Source organism: Epinephelus moara, unplaced genomic scaffold (assembly GCF_006386435.1).
Source record: "Epinephelus moara isolate mb unplaced genomic scaffold, YSFRI_EMoa_1.0 scaffold3951, whole genome shotgun sequence".
NCBI lineage: Eukaryota > Metazoa > Chordata > Actinopteri > Perciformes > Serranidae > Epinephelus > Epinephelus moara.
The window spans coordinates 453-805 of record NW_026081706.1 but is presented as its reverse complement, the minus strand read 5'-3'; positions in this window follow the sequence as shown (position 1 = coordinate 805).

The following is a 353-nucleotide window of genomic DNA, read 5'->3' as shown; positions in this document are numbered from 1 at the left end:
GGAAACAGTTTGTTGACTGACGGGAAACAGTTTGCTGACTGACGGGAAACAGTTTGTTGACTGACGGGAAACAGTTTGTGTACTGACAGGAAACAGCTTGTTGACTGACGGGAAACAGTTTGTTGACTGACGGGAAACAGTTTGTGGACTGACGGGAAACAGTTTGTTGACTGACGGGAAACAGTTTGCTGACTGACGGAAACAGTTTGCTGACTGACAGGAAACAGTTTGCTGACTGACGGGAAACAGTTTGTTTACTGACGGGAAACAGTTTGCTGACTGACGGGAAACAGTTTGTTGACTGACGGAAACAGTTTGTGTACTGACAGGAAACAGTTTGTTGACTGACAGGA